We start from the raw sequence: 24,814 nt of genomic DNA, 5'->3' as shown, positions 1-24,814 counted from the left end.
AATCTGTCACATTTTAATATTGCATTATTGACCAATCAAGGTTGGTATAAGTTACGTAATCCTAAATTGTGACTAGCGTGGACTTTGAAAGCCAAATATTTTAAAGAAATAGTTTTCTTAAATTCCAGGTTAGGAAATCTACCTTCTTTTTACTTCGCATAGCTTATGGGGCTTATGGGCTGCAAAAGGGCATATTCTGAACGGTTTAGATTGGAGGATAGGGGATGGCAAGCAAGTGTACATCTAGGGTGATGCTTGGGTCCTTGGCAATGAAAATTTAAAAGTTTAGAACATGGTTCATATTTTGGGCCTAAATAAAGTTGCAAACTTGATTGATGTCAACACAAGAAAATGGAAAGCTGGGCTGATTCGAAATACCTTTTTGTAGGAGGAAGCTGCGAGAATTTTATGCACTCCTCTATCTATGAATCCGTATAAAGAAAATATAATATGGCGTTGTGAGCGGACAGGGGAGTATTCGGTACCTAATCGGCATAAATTTTTCTTACAAGATGGACAGACCCAAAGACAACAAAGCTACAGAATATTTTACAAAAAATTGTGGAACCTAGATCTACCTCCTAAGATTAAAATTACAAATAGGAGAATCTTCTTTAATTATCTGCCTACTTTTATTAACCAACATTACAGGCGAATGTTGGGATCTGTTACTTGCCAAAGATGCCAATATGGAACAAAGAATAGGGAGCATTTGTTTCGGGAATGCCCTACATCAAAGGAGACATGGGAGAAACTAAATGTTACTTGGCCTGTAGCAGATGCTAATATTGAGTACAAATATTGGATTAAAAATATATTTGATTCAAATTCCTTTTTTAAGTGCAGATTGATAGCATGTGTAATGTGGGTGATATGGATGGCAAGAACAAGTTTATTCACGAGGGTGAGCAAAAAACAAGTTCTCAATTAGCAGATTTTGTGTTCAGCTACCTTAAGGAACCTGATAGGTTGAATAATCACTTACCAGGGAGTAGGCTAGTCACAGATAGATGGATAGCTCCAACTAGTTTAACACTTAAAATCAACTCCAACTAGTTTAACAGTTAAAATCAACTTTGACGCTGCATTTCATAGGCAAAGGAAAGAGTTTTGCTTGGGGTTAGTGGTTCGAAATGAAAAAGTAGAGGTTATTTGTTCAAGAACAGTTATGCATGAGAATATACTGTCTATTTTTGCGGCAAAAACGAAGGTGTGACTCCAGGCGATCCATCTAGGTTTAAATTTGGGACTAAGGGCGCTTGAAATAGAAGGAGATGCCCATACAGTGATTCGTAAACTGTAAGCCGAGGTAGCAGACAGATCTGAGATTGAAGTTTTTATCAATGATTCAAAACAATTATGTTCAAGTTTTAGGTCTTGTGTTTTTCGATTTACCTATAGAGAATCAGACAAGGCTGTTCACATTCTAGCTACAAAGGAACTAAAAAGGAGAGAAACAACTTATCTGATGAATGAAGTTCCTTCTTTCATTGTGAAAGAGGTGGATGCAGATAGGTGATGGATGGAATCCATGAATGCTTGAAGGTGTTGAAGAGCTGAGGAGAAACTAAATCAAAAATAGAAGGAAAGATGGGAGATGACAAACTGATGTGTAATGAAGACATTTCTTGTTTTTTGCTGAAGGAAATAATGACAAGTAATTATGATGAAGATCGTCCTTGCATTTTCCCTATGACTTGTTGTTGCTTTTTAGGAGCGGTGGAATTATTTGATAACAATTGGGCTAGAGAAAGGTTCTAGAGCAACCCCTTTTACCAAACTGGATCTAGGCTTTTTCTTCTATTATTATTAGGCCATTTTATTTTTGTTCCGGATTTCCTTAAACTTTATTATGTTTGTCTTTTGGGCCTTTTTCTTTTATCTAATAAAGGATCTGGGTATTTGATCTCAAAAAAAATAATCCATTTGAAGTATTTTTATGAGCCGATAAAATTATTTATTTTTGCTTGTAGTTTAAAGTTTAAACAAGGAAAAATTTTCTAAAAGAAAAAAAACTTGTGAATCAAATAAAATATTATTAAAATATAAATTGTAATTTATTTTAGTACTTTTAATAATATATTTTTGATAATATTATTTTAAATTAATATTAATACTTTTTGTTTAATATTATTACTTTTATATTTATTCATTTAAAATAAAACAATAGATTTTGAAATATTTTTATACAATTGATGCAATTAAAAATATTGTAATTAATTATATATAATTATTTCAATTGTACTATCAATTATTTTCTATTTTTATTTTGTTTATTTATGAAATAGAAAAAAAAGAATAAAAGAATAAGTAAAGGGAAATTATTTGGTACACTGTCAGTAGAATTTTTAGACTTCACAAGTAGGGTCAGGGGGTTGATAAGTGTTCTATACGAATATAGTAAAATAGTAAAAAAATATTTTAGAATAATAGACATATGGCAATTTTTTAAAATTGCTTGTGAAATAAAAGAAAGTATGTTGCTAGCGTACTAACCCATAACTAAAAAAAGGAACAAAAGATAAACATAAGAGAGTCATGAAAAACAAGCAAAAGTTGTAGCCAGAAGTAGAGGTGAGTATTTGATTGAGTTGAGTCGAATCGAGTTAAAAAATTTCGAGTTAGTCGAGTTGATGAACCTATTTTAGGGATCAAACTCAATTTGAATTTTTTTTGAATCGGATAGAATCGAGTAAAAAATTTTCGAGTCAAGTCGAATCCTATTATTTATAATCAATGTTGCGTTTACATGAACCGATTATTTAACTAGTAAACAAAGTATAAAATTATTTAACTACATAAACAATATAATGGTTTTACCTTTTAACTTAATGAGTAAACATTTATCAAAACAACGTAGTTTTGCCTTTTAACTTAATGGTTTTGACTTTTAACTTTAGAAAAGATAAACATTTATTAAAATGGAGTAGTTTTGCCTTTTCTTATTTGGATTTTTGGATAAATCAAATTGTGTAATTCATATTCGAGTTAAACCGAAAAATTTAATTTTTTTATTCGAGTTGATCTAAATAACTAGAAATATTTAATTCAAAATTTGAAAATTTTATAGAGTTTTTCGAACGGAATCAAATTTTGCATACCCCTAGCCAGAAGGTAATACCTATAAACAACTAACATCTAATGAAAAAATTAACATAATGGCCGATGAACTGTAGAATAATATTGATAGTTTGAAGATTCAATTAGAATATTTTAAAGTATATAGACCAATTTAGAATTTAATCCAAAGTATGGAAAATTTGGTTCAACTAAGTCATTATTCATGTAAGGTTTGTACTCAATACAAGTGTATAAATCTGTACACTAACAAATCACTAAAAAACATAGATAATTAATTCTTTAATAATTAATTGAAATTGTTAACATATATAATCTCATAATGCACTCTATCAACATATAAATATAAATTTATATAGAGTGAACCCTTTTATATCTATTGATTTTGCTGTTTTAGAAAGATGATTATTATACACCTATAACAATATGATGTTATAGAGAGGTAATTATTGTAAGCTTCTTGTAGAATTGATATCATGGATTTCCATCAAGAGAATTATGTTAAAAAAGTGAGAACAAATCAATGTAATTAAAATATATATAACATTTGCATGTATTGTTACTTTTATACATATTTTATTTTACATTCTTTCTGTTAAACTAAGCTTTATTAGATAATATATTTTCATATAACAAATTAATTTTTTTAAATAAAAGTTAAAGTTGAATAAAATTGACAAAATGATTTCTCGATGAAGTCTAAGAGATAAAACTTTGAATCTTTACTTTGAACTCTTAGAAAATTTCTTAAATCAACTTTAAAATTAAGTTCAAATGATTTTAATCAAGTAAAAATTCTTTCAACTAGTCAAGCTATTTTTAAAACAAGTCAGTATAGCTTTAGGCCAAAAAGTATCGATTCTTTTTGGCTAAGCATCGATAGTTTTCAAATATCAATATCCCTCTTAAAAACAGTATCGAATTGAGATTATGTTTTTCACAACTTTAGCTAAGTATCGATCCAGTATCAATATTTTTTATATGGTATCGATAAAATTTATTTGGTATTGCTATCTTCATCTCTAACAGTCACTAAATTTTGCATTTAATACAAAAATTATCGATACATTTTTAGTTGGTATCGATACTCGCTCTTGCAGGTGAATTAAATGCACTGGTTTTCACATCCCCAACGGCTCTATTCATGTCTCCAAGTTGGAAATCAATTATGGGGTATAAATACCAGCTTCCAAAGATCCTACAACAACAAGAGAGATAATTCAAGCCTAACAGATCAATCAATCAACGTTTTTGCTCAACTTTCATACTTTTCTTGTACATACTTGTGAGCTTTCATTGTTATTCATTTAGCTCAAGTGTATCTTGTTTATTAGTACTTAATTGGCAAACAATTCAATCTTGTAAGGATTTCTTCTTAGTTTGCTATTTGTGCTCACTCTTTGAGAGGGTTTGTATCTTGAGGTTTGGGTAGAAACCTTAAGGGAGTTTGTAAGGTTAAACTTTGACCTCAAAATTTATTAAATTAGTGAATTTGAAAAAATTTTTAGTTGTAGAAAGTAAAGGTAGTGGAGTAGAAAATTAGGTTTGAATCACTATAAATTAAAGTGTTCTTTGTCTCTATCTTTTTTTTTTAGCAACAACAAATTTTTTAAGAAGCTAATTCACCCTTCCTTTTGGTGATTTCGAGTTGAATTATTGGGATAAAAATTGGTATCAAAACTTGTCTCTTTTAGACGATTTAACAACCAAAGAGGAAATCTTTGAGGAAGCTCAACAATCATCAACTCAATTCATACAATGACGTCCAGTTCTGGCTTAATTTTTCTTGGCGAGTTTAAATATATTTCGTAGCCTCTTTATTTCATTGGTGGTAACTGTTCATATTGGAAGGCAATGATAATGATATTCATCCAAGAAAATAATTTTGCAATTTGGGACATTACCATGGACGTCCCTTAAATTCCACTCAAGCAAGAAAGAGAGCTCTTAGTTTTAAAGAGTAAGAAAGAATGGAATGAAGAAGATAGAACGAGTATTCAATTAATGTCAAAACCATGCACACATTTTTTGTGCACTTGGTCCAGATGAGTATAGTATATTATTGTCATGTTTGAATGGCAAGGAGATATGGGATAAACTTGAGGTAACTTATGAGGGAACTAGCCAATTGAAGAACTCAAAGGTGGGAATCCTCACTCTTAATTATGAGACCTTCAAGATGAAGCTTGAGGAGGACATCAAAGTAATGTCCAATAGATTCACCATCATCATTAATGGGCTAAAATCTTATGGGAAGACCTATCAGAATGAAGAAGTTGTGAGGAAGATGCTTAGAAGCTTGCCTAAATTATGGTAAGTCAAGGTAACCTCAATTGAAGAAGCAAAGAATTTAGAAATGTTGACTTTGGATGAACTCATCAGTTTTTTACTTACACATGAAATGAGGCTTAATAAAGGGGTAGAAGAAACTAAGAATGAGAAGAAAAAGTTTGGTGTTGCTCTCAAATCCACCACCATTGAATATTGTGAATCAAGTGAAGAGGTGGATGAAGACAAAGAGATGACTAGGTTTGCTAGGAGATTCAAGAAGTTTATGAGGTCCAATAGAGAGAGAAATTTCCAAAAGAAGGAAGGACTCAAGCTTGAATCTACCAAGGAAAAGGACCTTATCATATGCTATGAATGCAAGAAGCTGAAACATATAAATTTCAATTGTCCCTAATGGAAAAAAAAGGAGTCAAGTAAACAAAAAGTTTAAGGCTCATGTTGCTACTTAGAGTTTTGAGGATTCATTCAACAATAAAGATTAAGAAGTAGCCAACCTTTGCCTTATAGCCATTGACAATCCAAAGGCAACTTCTAACTCATCCAATTCAATATCATATTCTTTTGATGAGTTACAAGATGCCTATGATGAGTTGGGTTTGGAGTTTGAAACTATGGTTTCAAAATATAAGGAAAAACATTTCTAAATAAAAATATGAAAATAGTTTACTCTCTAAAACCAATCATGAACTTGAAAATAAAATTCATGATATGCAAGTCATTATAAATGCTTTTGAGAAAAGAACCAAGACTTGCATAATTTGCTTTCAAAAATTCATGATGACCATCAAAAGCAACTTGAGTTTCTTAAGAGTGAAAAATCTCACTCTAACAAAGTTTTACCAAAAAGATTTATAAGAGGAGATAGCTCAAAACAAAACTTTGTTAAAACTAGCTTTAATTTCTATAAACATAGATGTCCCATAAGTTTTTACAAAGGAAAAATTATTAAAAGACTATAGGTCCTAAAGGACTTTTAACTACTCAAGGTAAGAACATCCTTTCAAAATGGATACCTAAAAGAACTAAAATTATAAAAACTAATGATTATGGAACCAAAAGAATTTGGGTACCAAAACTCAAAGTTCAATTCTATGTTTCTAAGAATAGAAGTATTGCTTCAAGGTGGACAATTCAAGAAAAAAATTCATGATACATTGATAGTGGATGCCCAATGCAAATGACAGGTGACAAGAGTCACTTAATCAAATTAAAGCCAAAAAGTGGAAGAGAAATTGCATTTGTGACGACTCCAAATGACAAATAGAAGGAATTGGCTCCATTGGTAAAAACTCTTCAATTCTTATTGAAAATGTTTTGTATGTCAGCGATCTTAAGCATAATCTACTAAGTATTAGTCAATTGTGTGATAAAGGTCTCAATGTCATTTTTATGTCTAATAGTTGTAAAGTAATTTACATTGTGTCTAATAAGATTATACTTGTAGGACATAGGATAGGAAATACTTATATGGTGCATTTAGATGACTTGTATGATTCATTCATATGCCTTGTTCCTAAAAATAAAAATAATTTTTTTATTGTGGCATAGAAAACTAGGACATGCTAGCATGAACATTTTGCATAAATTACCCAAAATGACTTAGTTAGATGTTTGCCTAAAATTGAATTTGATATAGATAAAGTTTGTGATGCATGTGTTAAGGGTAAACATATAAGAGTCTCATTTAAACCTATTAATGATGTATCAACTAGTAGAGTTCTTATTTGGCCCTATTAGGACAACTAACTTGGGTGGAAAAAAATATGCATTTGAGCTTGTTGATGACTATTCTAGGTTTACTTGGGTTCTTTTCTTAAGTCCTAAAGATGAGGCTTCAAAAAAATTAATCACATTTTCAAAAAATGAATCAAAATGTAAAAGGTTACTCTATCACTAGTGTTAAAATTGACCATGGAATCGAATTTCAAAATCTTAGTTTTGCAAATTTTTGCAACTCAAATGGAATTACCCATAATTTTTCTACACCTAGAACCCTTCAACAAAATGGAGTTGTTGAAAGGAAAAGTAGAAATTTAAAAGAAATTGATAGAACTATGCTTTGTGAAAACAATTTCCCAAAATATTTTTGGGCGGAAGACACAAACACAACTTGCTATATTGTTAAAAGAGTAATGATTAGGCCTATTTTAAAGAAAACTCCATATGAACTTTTCAAAAACAAAAAACCTAACATTAGTTATTTTCATCGTTTTAGATGCAAGTGTTTGATGTGTCACAGAACTAACTAAAAATTTGACCAAGACAAGTGCACTTATCAATTAATAGTATATCTACGGTGAGTAAATATATTGTTCCCATGAAGAGTAAAAGTACTAGTAATTATTATCTTTCTATTATTTAACCGAATAATTCGAGTGATTGATTAAAACTAAAATTAAATTAATTAATTAACTAAAAAATAAGACAAAGAACAGAACATAAAAATAATTGATTAATAACCAAGAAGCAAAACAATACCCAGGAAAGAATTCATCTAGATTTCATTTGTCACTATCAATTTAAATTACATAATTTCTTTACTTAGCACCTTGATCCGTAGAAATCCCTAAATTATGCAAATATCTCTTTCGAGCATAAGAGCAATTGACTCTTGTTTGATTAATTAAAATTTCTTTCTAATTAAAACCCCTATTAACTCATTAACTCGTGCTATGGATTCCTTTATTAGATTTGACTCTAACCTGGTAGATTTATGTTGTCCTATTTCTAGGATTGCATGCAACTCCACTCAATTAAGCAAGAACTATTCTTATACAGGCTCTATTCAACCACTGATTTAAGCATATCAAACATGGGATAATAATCTAGAAATATTAAACAAAGAACTAAGCACACATTATTGAGAACAAGAACTAAGTATTTATTGCGTAAAATAAAAATCAAATGACAGAATCCATCATAGAGTTCATCTCCGCTAGGTATTTAGAAAATTAGTTCATGTTTGAAAATAAAAACATCTAAGACACAGTATAATAGAAAGAAATAAAGAAGCTCATGATAACTTCCTAAGAAATAAACTAGGAATCTTTAATCCTGAAGGAAATCAGCTTCAAAGTCAACTTTAATGGTATTTTTCGACTTACTTTCATGAATATGCTATGACGACTCACTCCCATATTCTTATTTTAGTCATATATACATCTTAGAATGCCCAAAAAAACCTAAAATTCATGATTTTCTTGAATATTCTAATGTTTGATGTGTAATTTCATGAAATTGCCACGACATACCACATGCTCGTGTGGAATGGTTCAGCCCATGTGACTCTTGTAACTTGCTCCGATTTTCGCTCATATTACTTTGAAGTGCTCTATCAAGCATCAAAACATGAATTTAAAGGATTAAGAGTATAAAATTCACAATAAACATCAAATAATCATCCAAAAACACATTAAGAATGAGGTTAAAACATGTTACTTTTAGCACTTATCAAATATCCCCACAATTGAGCGTTTGTCTGTCATTAAGCAAAATTCTCAAGCCAAATTCAAGTTAACTTTCTTAATTTATTGTTCTCACCGAAGAATATTAGGATAATCTATAAATAGTCATGCATTGGAAATTTAAAAAAAAATTACACTGATGAACACAAGCAGTTTAAGTAGAAATTTTTGAAGGCATAAAACATAGTTGTCTCCCCTATCTTAATAATTTCTTGAAATTCAAACTCAACAAGAATGAACACCTTTACCAAGGATTCACTCAAAGCATTGAAAATGTTTAAGGTCCAAGTGATACGCATTCTGTTAGCTCGATAAAGCAAACCGAAAATGTCAAGAGGGGGTGTATTGGCCTTTAAAAATTTTGGTGAAAGCAAAGGTAAGAAGGAAACAATGAACACAAAGGATTTAGAGTGGTTCGACCCCAGTTGCCTACTTCTGTAACAGCCCATTTTTCAGTGAAATCGGAACAGTGGTTTCGGGACCACAAATCCGACCTAAAATATATTTTATTTTTATTTTTCCATATGGCCCGTAATATGATAGAAATGACGTATGAAAATTTTGATATGAAAATTTTATCGATTTAGTGCCTAATTACGAGAAGGACTAAATCGCATAAAATGTGAAAGTTGAATTATAGTAGCTATAAGGATCAAACAGTTATGGAATTCAAAACCTACGGTCCTTATATGGTAATTAGATCATTAATAAAAGTATGTAGATTTTTATGGTGACTCATTCATGGAATTATAGAAAAAGGGCAATGACTAAATTGGAAATAGCAAAATATTAATTAATTAAAAGATGAAAAGAATTATGTCATCTTATTTTGTCATCTTCAACCTCAAAATCACATGGAAACCCTAGGAGAGAGAAAGTAAGCTTTCAAGGCCTAATTGGGTAAGTTTCCTTGTCCTGTTTTTAGTAAATTTGGTATTTTTGAAACTGGGATAGCGTAATCTCTTTATTTGAGGGATTAATTTGAAAAGTTATCAAGGTATGAAAATGGGTCATGGATGTATTATGCTAGAAATTAGAAATTTATGGTAGAAAATGAAAGATTAATGATAGATAAACAATTTTTGCAAGATAATTTTTGATGAAAACTTGATTTAGGGACTAAAATGTAAACTTGTGAAATTGAAGGAAAAATTCTAAAATTTTATGTAAACATATGCTGGAAAATTTGTAATGGGGCTTTGGTTAGGCTTGGAATAGGGAGTAATTTATACAAGTTTCATTTTCTGGGCAAGGGACGAAAATGGAATTTTTGGAAAAGTTAGGGGCAAAATGGGAATTTTGCCTAGGATGTAAATTGAGTCTATTTAAGTATGAAATATATGAAATTGGTGATTAAATTCATTTATATAGATCCGAAAAACCCAAACTCGAGGTTAGATTGAGAAAAGGAAAATATTTCGAATTAGCAGATTATTACGCAAACAAGTGTCGAGGTAAGTTCGTGTAACTTAATCGGACATGTAATTATGTTAATTGAATGTTGTATTTGTATGTAATGTGATTATGTTAATGGCTTTACTTGTATACTATGATGGAAAATTGCTACATGCTTGAAATGGTGAAAAGGATAAGTCCCGATTGAATATTGAGTTCTAATGAGTAGATGTGCTTTCCCGAAATGAATGAGTTCCTGCATTTGTTGTGGAAGAGATTTAGCTCAGACGAGTAATCCCATTAACCTTGTTATATAAAGGATTTAGCCAAAATGGGTAATCCCGATATAATACTTCTCGAGCATACGTTATGATTAGGGTTTAGCCTGGACTGGTAATCCTATTCGAGTTCCTCTGAGCATATCTATTAAAAAGGATTTAGCCTGGATTGGTAATCTTGTTATACAATATGTGGCTCAAGAGAGTATTTCTTGGTTAAGTGCCCTAATGGGTAGCCATGAATAAGAATTGACGAATTAATGAATCGTACACTTCGAGTGTACTACTTGAGCATCCATCAGAATTCAATGATTCAACGGACATACAACTCTTGACATGGCATAAAAATCTTCAGATGAAATGATAATGACTTGAAAGAATATAGCTTGATGAGCTCATCTATGTTACTTGATTTATATGAATAGTTGGTGACTAACATGTTTGATGAAATGTATGTGATTAGGCCATTTAGCCAAATGGATGGAAACATAACATTGTATGCTTAGATTTTAATAAAAAAGATTGGTAAGTTTAGTTTATGTTATACGAACTTACTAAGCATGTAATGCTTACTCCTTTTATTTTCCCTATTTTATAGTGCTCGGAAGCTTATAAAGATTGGAAGATCATTGGAGCATCATCACACTATCAACTAGCATTTTGGGTATATTTAGTAAAATCATTTTGGTATAATGGCATGTATAGGGAAACTTGGCCAATAGTGGCTTGAAGTGTCATTTTGTAACCTATCCATTGGAATGGCTAGTGATGGTTTACTTTGGATATGATTTAGTAAGCTATTATGGCATATATATATATCCACATGTGTTATGCTAAGTTCATGTGATCCAATGTTGTGAATGCGTAGGTTAAGTTAAGGTGAGTTTGAAACCATGTATGCATGAAATGGTATACCTTGATGACTGATGGATTTGTTCATTTGAAATGCTTGAATTGGTTGGTATTGGTTGAGTGTTCTATGTGCAGGTATTTGGGTGATTTGGGTGAGAAATGAAGTTACAAAATGGCTTCATTTTGTCCAAACGGGCACACATACGAGCGTGTGTTTAGACCATGTGTGACACACGGCCTAGTAACACAGGCATGTGGTTAGGCCATGTGTCCCCTGCACCCTAATTTTGAGAAATAGAATTCTCAAAATTGAGCACATGGGTAGAGACACGAGCGTGTGTCTTGGCCATGTGAAACCTGCACCTAATTCGAATTAAATTAATTAACGACACAGCCTAGCACACATGTGTGTGTGCAAGTCAGAGAGTTACACGGGGTAGAACACGACTTCTAGCATGGGCATGTCCCCTCGACCACACGGGTGTGTGAGCCTTGCACCTTGGAAAAATTTCATAATTTCGCGAAAAATTCTTAGAGGTCCCGATTAAGTCTCGATTCGATTCTAATGCTCGTATTGGACCTCGGGGGTCCAATTAATGGATGTTATGAATAATCTCGGTTAATGAATAGTGACTTGCATGAATGAATTGAAAAATGTTTTGAATGTTCTGGTAATGCTTTGAAACACCGTTCCGGCTACGGGTACGGGTTAGGGGTGTTACAACTTCACTACCTTAGCTTTCCACCACTAAGGATTTTCCCAATTTCATTAATTTGTTCAACCTTTGAGGACAATGTTTAACCTTACAACTCTTTAAGATTTCTACCCCAAATCTTAAGTTTCAAACTCTCTCAAAGAGATACAAATGAGCAAACAGACAAACAATCTTTACAAGATAAAATTGTTTGCAAATTGAAGCACAAATACAATGAGATACACTTGAGCAAAAGAATAGAGATAAACCTCACAAGTGTATGGAAGAAGAATATGAAAATTTAAGCTCTAAGGTTGTTTGATTGATGATTTTTGCTTGAAAATGCATTTCTTGGATGTTATAGGACTTTAAAAATTGTTTTTTTATACCCCCTAATAGATTTCCAACCAGCTGAGGTTGTTGGTGAAGTTAATATGGTAATTAGGGATGTAAAACCTGTAACACCCCGTACCCGAGTCCGTTACCGGAGTCGAACACAAGGTGCACACAAACTTAACTTAATTGTTTTCACAGTCCATAAAAAATTTCGAGACAAAAGTTGGTTCTTTGCGTCCTTTGTCGCCTTAAAAATCGTATCTTGAGTTTCAAAACTCAAAAATCAGTTTCGTAATTTTTCCCTGAAACTAGACTCATATGTCCATCTACAGATTTTTTCTAGAATTTTTGGTCGAGCCAATTAGTACAGTTTATTAGTTAAAGTCTCCCATGTTACAGGGGTCGACTACACTGACCTTCGAACGTTACAACTTGAATATCTCCCTGTACAGGGCTTCAATACTGATGCCGTTTGTTTCTATAGAAACTAAACTCAAAGAGGAATCTATACATATATGGTATGACTCCTAATTATCTCTGGTTAATTTATAGTGAATTTCCAAAGTTTGAACAGGGGATCCAGAAACCGTTCTGGCCCTGTTTCACGAGAACTTTAATATCTCTTTACATATAACTCATATGACCGTTTCGTTTCTTCCATATGAAAGTAGATTCATCAAGGTTCATTTACATAATTTATTCACTATTTAATTCCATTCCTAAAAATTTTAGTGATTTTTCAAATCCACACCACTGCTGCTATCAGCATCTGTTTCAAGGTAAACTTTACCTATTTCGTGGTTCCCATGGACCAACTAGAGTTTTGTCATACATAGGTCCACATATAATCATATTTAGCCATTCCAATGGCTGATCATTTGCCCAACACTTCCATTCCAGTCCATAGTCACATCATGAAACCATACATATATACATAAACACAAATGGTCTAATGCCATACTCCATTTCTATGAGCCATTTTCGCATGGCCGTACACACATACATCACAAAAAGTACTTGAAAAACAACAAAGGGTAGTCCTATACATGCCATATCCAGAGTTCAACTAAAAGAGTACCAAAAGGGCTTTGATAGTGTGGATGACTTCGACTTCGATGATCCCGAATCCGATAGCTAACGAGCAAAATCTATAAAACAAAGAGCCAAAGCAACGGGGGTAAGCATTTTAATGCTTAGTAAGTCTCAAGTAATGAAATCAGCTTTGACTAAAGTATTACATTCACATAGCTAAATGGATCACTTTAGTAGTACACATTCTCATAATCATACTTACTTCACACTTCATCAACATATACACACACAAGGTATCAACCTATCTAAGAGTCGAAAGTTCGTTAGTTGATTGAACGAATACTATTTCAAACGAATCAAATTTCCGATGCACATGCAAACATACCTTATCGTTTCGGTTTTTCGAGCGTATTAATTGAATTTATTGCAGCACAAAACGCTCACCTTCAAACCAAGTTTCTTCGGAATTTAGCGGATATAACCACAAGCACAATTGCCTTGGTCTTAACCGGGTATAGCAACTTCGCACAAATGCCTTTGGGTCTTAGCCGGATATAAGAACTCGCGACAAATGCCTTGGTCTTAACCCGGATATAGCAACTTCGCACAAATGCCTTGGTCTTAACTGGATATAATCACTAGCATAAATGCCTTGGGCTTAGCCGGTATCATTCGATTGCTCACGCACACATATATCAAAAATCACGACACGTCCATATTTCATTTTCAGTTACTAAGGCTCAAACACAAAACATTTATCAAACCTTTCCAATTTCGGCTCAATAGCCACACACAAAGAGCATGATTTCAATTGACTTTACAACGTAGTCCCTACGCACATTCGCCTATCCGCCATAATATGACAAATCATTTCAATATAATTCAAGTAGGGTCATTACTCGAAGACTTACCTCGGATGTGGTCGAGCGATTTCGACTGACTATTCGATCACTTTTTCCTTCCCCTTATCCAAATGTGGTCCTCTAAGCTCTTGAGCTAATTCACACAATTTAACTTATTAAAGTCTCATTATGCTAGCTTATGGCGAATATGACAAGGAGTTTAAAAGGTCATATGGCCACCCTTTAGCTCAAATACACAATGGTCATGCACATTTTAATCACATCAAGCAATTCAATACAATTCATTCGAACATCAAAGAGAAGCTCAAGGTACTTAGCCCATATATACATTAGACATTAGAGTCACATGGGTACGAAATCACGAATCGAATTCAACATACTAGTTAATATTTCCCTTTAGCCGAATTTTCTAAGTCAAGCTAAAGCCATCAATAGGCTACCTATAGCCGAGAATACACATCAACTTACGTACTCATTCATGTGGCCGAACATACATGTCTATGTTGAGGCCGATTGCAACACTTGATGCATTCTACAAGTATGGTCACTTGTATCGACTAAACACCATTTAGTTTCAAGTTCAAAACTAGGCTAATACACACATATACACTAGTAAATCAAACACTAACATTTGTACCTCACCTTACTACCATTTCTCATTCAAATAACATGAACAACGACCATAGTTTTCTTTTACTTCCTACCATGGCGAATGCCATACAACACCATACCATGCATCATTACAAGCTTTACTTTTAGCATGCAAATGACATCCACAAATCCACCTTAGCCGAACATTATCTCCATGACATAGTGAAGATTTGAACCATGGGCTAGTTAGAACTCAAGCTAACTACTAAAACATGTTTGAATCTCATGGCACAACATCAAACTTACCTTAATAGTGACCTAGGACAGCCGAATGCTTCACTCCCTTCTTCCCTCTTTCCTTCAATTTTTCAGCCAAAGATGTTCAAAGATGAACAGTTTTTTTTTGTTTTCTTTCTTACCTTCACGGCAATGGGGAGGGGGGGAGAAGCCATCACACACATTTTTTTTTCCATACTCCTTATTTTATTTATTCCAACATAAACCACTTACAAAACATGTTTCATGACATGTTTTGCCCATCCCCCTTTGTCATGGCCGGCCACTAGTTCTTAAATGGGGAAATTTGACATGTAAACCCCTCATTTTTTGCATGCATGATCAACTAGTCATCACACATTTCCCCATCATACTTTCAAAGTTTACTACTAGGTCCTTTCTAGTGAAATTCACATTTATAACTCTAAATCGAAACATCAAAAATGTCACACATGAGTTAACACATATTATAGGCATCAAAATAAATTTTAAATTATTTTTATGCCTCGGTTTTGTGGTCCCGAAACCACATTCCGACTAGGGTCGTTTTAAGGTGTCACAACTCTCCCCACTTAAGAAATTTTCGTCCCGAAAATCTTACCGTAAATAGGTTTGGGTATCACTCTTTCATAGAGTTCTCGGGTTCCCAAATAGCTTCTTCTATCCCGTGTTTGAGCCATAACACTTTCACTAGCGGAACCCTCTTGTTTCGCAACTCTTTCACTTCACGTGCTAGGATACGAATTGGTTCTTCCTCATAACTCATATTGGCTTGAATTTCAACCTCTGATGGACTAATTACGTGCGATGGATCAGATTTATAACGTCGAAGCATCGAAACATGAAAGACGTCGTGAATCTTTTCAAGTTCAGGGGGCAAAATCAATCGATACGCAACTGGACCAACTCGCTCGGATACTTCATATGGCCCGATGAACCTTGGACTCAATTTGCCCTTACGGCCAAATCTGAGTATCTTTTTCCAAGGCAAAACTTTAAAAAACACTTTATCTCCCACCTGATACTCAATGTCTTTTCGTTTTAGATCCGCGTACGACTTCTGACGATCGGAGGCTATCTTCAGATTTTCACGGATTACTTTTACTTTCTGTTCAGCATCTTTAATCAAATCCACTCCGAAAATTTTGCTTCCACCGAGCTCGGTCCAAAACAATGGTGTACGGCATTTACGCCCGTACAAGGCCTCGTAAGGCGCCATCTTAATACTTGATTGAAAACTATTGTTGTAAGCGAATTCAATCAAAGGTAAATATCGCTCCCATGAACCATCGAACTCGAGGATGCAACATCTCAACATATCTTCAAGTATCTGAATTATCCGCTAGGATTGACCATCGGTTTGGGGTGAAAGGCGGTCTTTGAAATGCAACTTGGTACCCAAAGCTTCTTGCAATTTCTTCCAAAGTCGCGATGTGAATCTCGGATCTCTATCCGACACAATGTAAATCGGTACCCGTGTAATCTCACAATCGAGAAACGTACAATTCAGCTAGTTTATCCAATGAAAATCCGTGCACGGGATAAAGTGAGCCGACTTAGTCAATCTATCAACAACAACCCAAATCACATCCTTCTTAATTGCTGACAATGGCAGTCCGGACACAAAGTCCGTTGTGACTCGATCCCATTTCCACTCGGGTATTGTGATCGGCTGAAGTAACCCTGAAGGCACTTGATGTTCCGCTTTCACTTGTTGACATATTAAACATCTCGAAACAAAGTCGGAGATGTCTCGTTTCATACCATGCCACCAAAACCGACGTTTCAAATCGTTGTACATCTTCGTACTCCCCGGGTGATTTGACATTCGGCTACAATGGGCTTCATTCGAATCATCGAAATGAGTTTCAATTCCTTGGAACACACAGACGACTTCAACCTCAAACAATCATCATCATCAATTTGAAACTCCGATTCCTTGTTCGAACACACTCACCCGCTTTTGCAACCAACTCATCGTCGACTTTACGAGCTTCACGAATTTGATGAATCAATAATGGTTTGGCCTTTAATTCACTACTAACACATTGTCGGGTAGAACGGACAAGTGTACATTCATCGCTCGTAAAGCAAGCGGTGATTTCCGCTTAAGGCGTCCGCAACCACATTAGCCTTTCCGGGTGATAATCAATGATAAGCTCATAATCTTTTAACAACTCGAGCCAACGTCTTTGTCGCAAATTCAAGTCTCTTTGAGTCATCAAATATTTGAGACTTTTGTGATCCAAAATACATGGCACTTCTCCCCAAATAGGTAGTGTCGCCATATTTTCAAAGCGAATACGATGGCGACTAGTTCGAGATCATGGGTCGGATAATTTTTCTCATGTGGCTTTAATTGTCTCGACGCATAGGCCACAAGCTCGACCTTCTTGCATCAATACGCAACCCAACCCAAGTAGGGAGGCGTCACTATAGATGACAAACTCTTTGCCCGATTCGGCCGCACTAAAATTGAGCTTCCAGTCAAATAAGTTTTCGATTGATCAAAACTTTTCGACATTTTTCCGTCCATTTGAACTTAACATCTTTTGAAGTAGCTTCGTCATGGGTGTGGCTATCATCAAGAAACCTTTCACAAACCGTCGGTAGTGTAAGCAAGTCCCAAAAAGCTCGAACCTCAGTAATATTTCTGAGGCTTCCAGTTAAGTATGGCTGAAATTTTGCTCGGGTCAACTCGAATACGTCACGAGATACCACATGACCCAAGAAGCTAACCTCTCTTAACCAGAACTCACACTTGCTGAACTTAGCATATAACTGCTTATCCCGTAAAATTTGCAACACTAATCTCAGGTGTTCAGCATGTTCGGTCTTATCTCTTGAATAGACCAAGATGTCATCAATGAACACAACTACGAACCGGTCCAAATACTGTCTGAAGATCCGATTCATCAAATCCATAAATACCATGAGGGCATTAGTGAGCCCGAACGGCATCACTAAGAACTCGTAGTGACCGTACCTCGCTCGAAAGCGGTTTTGGGTACGTCCGAATCTCGAATCCATGAATCGATAATAACCCGATCTCAAATCTATCTTTGAAAACACTGAGGCTCCCTTTAGTTGATCAAACAAATCATCAATACACGGTAACAGATATTTATTCTTTATCGTCACTTTATTCAGCTGACGATAGTCAATACACAACCTCATGGTTCCGTCCTTCTTTTTCACAAACAATACTGGTGCACCCCAAGGTGAGAAACTTGGTCGAGCGAAACCTCTATCCGTCAATTCTTGCAACTGAGCTTTCAACTCTTTTAACTCGGTTGGTGCCATACGATACGGAGCTATCGAAATCGGCATAGTCCCAGGTACAAGCTCAATACCAAACTCTATCTCCCGAATAGGTGGCAAACCCGGTAATTTTTCGGGAAAAACATCCGGGTATTCACAAACCACCGGCACAGATTCGGGTTTTATTTCTAACTCCTTATCATCAAGTACATACGCAAGGTATGCTTCGCACCCCTTTCTTACATATTTCTGGGCCAACATTGATGATATTACAGCTGGCAACCCCTTTAAGTCCATAGACTCGGATCATCTCGTTATTTGCGCACCTCAAATCAATAGTCTTGCTTTTGCAATTCACAACCGTATCATGCACGGTCAACCAATCCAACCCAAGAATAACATCAAATTCATCGAACGGCAAAAGCATCAAGTCCACCGGAAAACAGGAACCTCGAATTACTAGGGGACATTTCTTATACACTTTGTCGACCAACACGTAACAACCCAAGGGATTTGACTCCCGAATTACGAACTCAGTAGACTCAATAGGTAAAGTCTTACTGGATGCTAAGGTTTCGCATATATAAGAGTGAGTAGAACCAGGGTCAATTAAAGCAATCACATTAGTATCAAAGAGAGTGAAAGTACCCGTAATAACATCTGGCGAGGAAGCATCCTCACGTGTGCGTATCGCATAAGCCCTAGCAGGAGTGCGAGCCTCGGATCTGGTCGTAGCATCTCTAGATCCTCTCTGACCACCACTAGCATTGCCCGTATTTCTAGATGGTCTACCTCGAGCAGTGGTAGCGCCCGGTTTCCCACTCTGATCTACATTCTGTTCAGACAACCTCGGGCAATCTTTAATGAAGTGGTCAACTGATCCGCACTTGTAACAGGAGCGGTCATGGAATCTACAACTTCTAGAATGCCATTTTCCACAATGCTGACACTCCGTTCTGTCTCGACGTTCATTCCCAACACTGGCGACCGAAGTGCCTTGTGTACCCACAGGGGGTCGGTCACGATCTCGTCTAAAAAGGCCCGAAGTGCCTCTAGACCGGCCCACATCATCACGAAATTTCTTCGATGCCTGTTGAAGAGACTTTCCCGAGGATCTTTTATGAAACTCTCCAGTTCCCACATCAACTTTTTGTTTTTCTTTTCTAAGCTCTTCGGCTTTACAAGCTCGCTCGACAAGTACTACGAACTCTCGTATTTCAAGAATGCCAACGAACATTTTTATATCTTCGTTCAGCCCATCCTCGAAGCGTTTTACATGATAGCCTCGGACGAAATACATTCCCGGCGTATCTACTAAGTCTAACAAATTTTCGCTCGAATCGGTGGATCGACATAGAACCTTGCTTAAGCTCAAGAAATTCCTTCCGCTTTTGATCAACAAATCTGATCGATATACTTTTTCCGAAACTCGGTTTGGAAAAACTCCCAAGTTACTTGCTCTCGGCACTGTGAAGTCGAGTACTCCACCAATAGTAGGCGTAATCACGTAGCAAGGAGATAGTACACTTTAGGCATTCATCGGTGTACAAGATAGCTCATCGAAAATGCGGATAGTGTTGTCCAACCAAAATTCAGCTTGCTCGGCATCGCCGCTATCCGTAGCTTTAAATTCAGAGCCCCATGTTTTCGGATTACATCAGCTCGGGGCTTATTTGACCTTATTTGGTCGATTATCGGAGGTATTGTAGGTGCGGAAATGTGTTTGTTGGGAATGGAGGTTGTGGAACAACCGTATTAGTTCGAATATATTGGTTGAACCAATCATTCATCACGCTATAGAAAGCTTGTCTAGCTTCATCATTTGGATTACTAGCATTAGGTTGAGAGTCCACCGCGCCGTCCCTTGTCTTGGGAGCAGCGCTACACTCTCAAGATCATCACTTCTACTTCGGTCGGGATCGGGATCCATTACTATAAATAAACACATTTCAATTGTCGAAATCACCACACTATCAAATAATCACATAAAATGGCATGTATAGCTAGACCCAACCGCATTACGGTAGTCCTAGAATCGACTAAACCGTAGCTCGATACCAATAAAATTGTAACACCCGTCCGAGTCCGCATCGAGTCGAACACAAGGTGCATCTGAGACTTAACTTAATTGTTTTCACATCCATAAAAAATTTCCAGACAAGCTAGTTACTGCGTCACTGTCTCCTTAAAAATCGTATCTTGAGTTTCAAAACTCGAAAATAAGTTTTGTAATTTTTCCCTGAAACTAGACTAATATGTCCATCTACATATTTTTTTCTAGAATTTTTGGTCAAGCCAATTAGTACAGTTTATTAGTTAAAGTCTCCCATGTTACAGGGGTCGACTACACTGACCATCGCGCGTTACAACTTGAATATCTCCCTGTACAGGGCTTCAATACTGATGCCGTTTCTTTCTATAGAAAATATACTCAAAGAGGAATCTATAAATATATAACATGACTACTAATTATCTCTGGTTAATTTATAGTGAATTTCCAAAGTTTGAACAGGGGATCCAGAAACCGTTCTGGCCCTGTTTCACGAGAACTTTAATATCTCTTTACATATAACTCATATGACCGTTTCGTTTCTTCCATATGAAAGTAGATTCATCAAGGTTCATTTACATAATTTATTCACTATTTAATTCCATTCCTACAAATTTTAGTGATTTTTCAAATCCACACCACTGCTGCTGTCAGCATCTGTTTCAAGGTAAACTTTACCTATTTCGTGGTTCCCATGGACCAACTAGAGTTTTGTCATACATAGGTCCACATATAATCATATTTAGCCATTCCAATGGCTGATCATTTGCCCAACACTTCCATTCCAGTCCATAGTCACATCATGAAACCATACATATATACATAAACACAAATGGTCTAATGCCATACTCCACTTCTATGAGCCATTTTCGCATGGCCGTACACACATACATCACAAAAAGTACTTGAAAAACAACAAAGGGTAGTCCTATACATGCCATATCCAGAGTTCAACTAAAAGAGTACCAAAAGGGCTTTGATAGTGTGGATGACTTCGACTTCGATGATCCCGAATCCGATAGCTAACGAGCAAAATCTATAAAACAGAGAGCCAAAGCAACGGGGTAAGCATTTTAATGCTTAGTAAGTCTCAAGTAATGAAATCAGCTTTGACTAAAGTATTACATTCACATAGCTAAATGGATCACTTTAGTAATACACATTCTCATAATCATACTTACTTCACACTTCATCAACATATACACACACAAGGTATCAACCTATCTAAGAGCCGAAAGTTCGTTAGTCGATTGAGCGAATACTATTTCAAACGAATCAACTTTTCCGATGCACATGCAAACATACCTTATCGTTTCGGTTTTTCGAGCGTATTAATTGAATTTATTGCAGCACAAAACGCTCACCTTCAAACCAAGTTTCTTGAATTTAGCGGATATAACCACAAGCACAATTGCCTTGGTCTTAACCGGGTATAGCAACTCGCACAAATGCCTTGGTCTTAGCCGGATATAACAACTTCGCACAAATGCCTTGGTCTTAACCGGATATAGCAACTCGCACAAATGCCTTCGGGTCTTAACCCGGATATAATCACTAGTATAAATGCCTTCGGGGCTTAGCCCGGGTATCATTCAGTTGCTCACGCACACATATATCAAAAATCACGACACGTCCATATTTCATTTTCGTTACTAATGCTCAAACACAAAACATTTATCAAACCTTTCCAATTTCGGCTCAATAGCCACACACAAAGAGCATGATTTCAATTGACTTTACAACGTAGTCCCTACGCACATTCGGCTATCTGCCATAATATGACAAATCATTTCAATATAATTCAAGTAGAGTCATTACTCGAAGACTTACCTCGGATGTGGTCGAGCGATTTCGACGACTATTCGATCACTTTTTCCTTCCCCTTATCCAAATGTGGTCCTCTAAGCTCTTGAGCTAATTCACACAATTTAACTTATTAAAGTCTCATTATGCTAGCTTATGGCCGAATATGACAAGGAGTTTAAAAGGTCATATGGCCACCCTTTAGCTCAAATACACAATGGTCATGCACATTTTTAATCACATCAAGCAATTCAATACAATTCATTCGAACATCAAAGAGAAGCTCAAGGTACTTAGCCCATATATACATTAGACATTAGAGTCACATGGGTGCGAAATCACGAATCGAATTCAACATACTAGTTAATATTTCCTTTAGCGAATTTTCTAAGTCAAGCTAAAGCCATCAATAGGCTACCTATAGCCGAGCATACACATCAACTTACGTACTCATTCATGTGGCGAACATACATGTCTATGTTGAGGTGATTGCAACACTTGATGCATTCTACAAGTATGGTCACTTGTATCGACTAAACACCATTTTGTTTCAAGTTCAAAACTAGGCTAATACACATATATACACTAGTAAATCAAACACTAACATTTGTACCTCACCTTACTACCATTTCTCATTCAAATAACATGAACAACGACCATAGTTTTCTTTTACTTCCTACCATGGCCGAATGCCATACAACACCATACCATGCATCATTACAAGCTTTACTTTTAGCATGCAAATGACATCCACAAATCCACCTTAGCCAAACATTATCTCCATGACATAGTGAAGATTTGAACCATGGGCTAGTTAGAACTCAAGCTAACTACTAAAACATGCTTGAATCTCATGGCACAACATCAAACTTACCTTAATAGTGACCTAGGACAGCCGAATGCTTCACTCCCTTCTTCCCTCTTTCCTTCAATTTTTCAGCCAAAGATGTTCAAAGATGAACACTTTTTTTTTTGTTTTCTTTCTTACCTTCACGGCAATGGGGAGGGGGGGAGAAGCCATCACACACATTTTTTTTTCCTTACTCCTTATTTTATTTATTCCAACATAAACCACTTACAAAACATGTTTCATGACATGTTTTGCCCATCCCCCTTTGTCATGGCCGGCCACTAGTTCTTAAATGGGAAAATTTGACATGCAAACCTCTCATTTTTTGCATGCATGATCAACTAGTCATCACACATTTCCCCATCATACTTTCAAAATTTACTACTAGGTCCTTTCTAGTGAAATTCACATTTATAACTCTAAATCGAAACATCAAAAATGTCACACATGAGTTAACACACATTATAGGCATCAAAATAAATTTTAAATTATTTTTATGCCTCGGTTTTGTGGTCCCGAAACCACATTCCGACTAGGGTCGTTTTAAGGCTGTCACAAAACCAGAGCATTTATTTCACCTGCAACTACGAGTATCGATACCTCAAAAAAGGGTATCGATATTTTTTTGTCATAAATGCTAATTCAGTGATCGTTGGAATGAAATAATTGATACTTAAAAAATATCTTATCGATACTTCCTGAAATAAGTATCGATACCGGATTGATACTTCATAAGGTTTATGAAAAACAGAATGCTATTTTGATATCCCCTTTAAGAAAGATATCGATTATTTTCAAAAAGTATCGATACCAGAAACATGGTATCGATAATTTTTAGGGTTTCTGAAAACATAATACCTTATTGGTCTTGATTTTTTTAAGGGTATCGATATTTCCAAAATTATCAGTACCTGTCATAAGGTATTGATACATTTTTCTTGGAGCAAATTTAACTTGTTTGAAAATTATTTTAATATGATTTTGACTTGATTGAATTCATTTTGATATGGTTAAAATCATTTACACTTGATTTTAAAATTGTTTCAAAGTTTTATCTCTTAGACTTCAAATTTAAAAATTATTTTATCAATTTTAACTCATATTCAAAAACACTTTTAATTTGTTATATCAAAATCTTTTATCAAATAAAGTTTAGTTTAACACACTCATCAGTCAAACAAGAAATCCTATTACCATAGGCTTGCTTGAAAATCAGATCTCTAGAACTATAGACTAAGATGATACACCAATCAAGAGGTCTTTACAAGGTTGTAACAGGGCTTAGGTTAAGGGTACGTAAAAGGTCAAAAAAGTTTGTTAAAATTCAAAGCTGAGTTGATAAGTTACCAAACCAGAAAAAAAATCAGTTACTGAATGAAAAGAATTTATATCAACAAGAAATAAAAAATGAGTATGAGCTTTTATACAAAATTTGAAACTCACTATTCAAGCTTAACTTTTAGCTTTTATACAAAAAATGAAACTCACTATGCAAGCTCAATTTTTTTCTTTCATTTTCATTTTTCTAGAACAAAGAGAAAATTCAGTAATGCAAATGGTGAAACATAGCCAGACAACTAACCAAATCAAATCTCGAAAAAAAGGGAGTCAATGAAAAGTGTAATTTACAAAATTAATGTGGTTTCTGGTTAACATAAATGGGTGTTAAATAAAAAAGAATGTGTTAGGATCAATAAGCTT

General features: G+C 35.0%; 1 long non-coding RNA gene across 1 annotated transcript; it reads right to left on the bottom strand.

The window, feature by feature from the left end:
* Positions 1 to 302: 302 nt before the first annotated feature.
* LOC108459591 (uncharacterized) lies at positions 303 to 1,699 on the bottom strand. The gene is made up of 3 exons (XR_001867383.2): positions 1,185 to 1,699; positions 986 to 1,082; positions 303 to 728 (listed from the first exon to the last, which is right to left on the bottom strand). It is a non-coding gene; the product is annotated as an uncharacterized LOC108459591 (long non-coding RNA).
* Between the last annotated feature and the right edge of the window lie 23,115 nt (positions 1,700 to 24,814).

This window comes from Gossypium arboreum, chromosome 8, assembly GCF_025698485.1.
Source record: "Gossypium arboreum isolate Shixiya-1 chromosome 8, ASM2569848v2, whole genome shotgun sequence".
In the NCBI taxonomy this organism is placed as follows: Eukaryota; Viridiplantae; Streptophyta; class Magnoliopsida; order Malvales; family Malvaceae; genus Gossypium; species Gossypium arboreum.
This window is presented reverse-complemented; position numbering and strand designations above follow the sequence as displayed.